Below are 753 nucleotides of genomic sequence, written 5' to 3'. Positions count from 1 at the left end.
ATTTCTGTTATTTATTTTACACACTTTAAATATCGGGACACGTATACAAGGTTTTGACATATCATATCGACGCATCTATATATATTATTTGGAATAACCATAGACACTCTATATGCAGTAATGCTGGAGTTAGCTATACAGGGTTGAGGTTGATTCTACAATAATATATATAGTTTTAGTTGTGATCGAGTCTAAGACGAATACGGGTCACGATATGTATTAATTAATTCGAATATTATATATTGCTAACTGTAGACTATCAACTGAGGACTAATGACATTGGACAATTAAAATGAATTAAAATATTGATTATAACATATGAAACTAAACATTTCTTCAAGTTTGCCACTTGCTTTCATCTTAAACCTCATTTATATTCTGACAATTACAATCTGCGTTCAAACCTTTCATAATCCTTGAATACACCTCAATCGAGAGAATGAACCATCCACACTTCATCTACGGAAGGAAAGATTTATGCATATAGTTATGCACCTGAAAAACTCTTGGGAACTGAGTAAACGTTTAACACGTAGCTATGCTAATTCCTTTAGTGTTATTATTATCCAAAATAACTTTGCAGTTTTTTTTTCAAAATAGCCAATTTTGTCACAGCTCCAGCAAGACAACTTCGACTTTTCATTCAAAACAATCTTATTATAACCTTGATATATATGCATGCTCATTTATTATTACTGGAGAACCTTTTATATTCCACCATATTACCATCAGCGTTTAATCATCTAAAAACAC

This window comes from Rutidosis leptorrhynchoides, chromosome 1, assembly GCF_046630445.1.
Source record: "Rutidosis leptorrhynchoides isolate AG116_Rl617_1_P2 chromosome 1, CSIRO_AGI_Rlap_v1, whole genome shotgun sequence".
Classification (NCBI taxonomy): Eukaryota; Viridiplantae; Streptophyta; class Magnoliopsida; order Asterales; family Asteraceae; genus Rutidosis; species Rutidosis leptorrhynchoides.
This window is presented reverse-complemented; position numbering follows the sequence as displayed.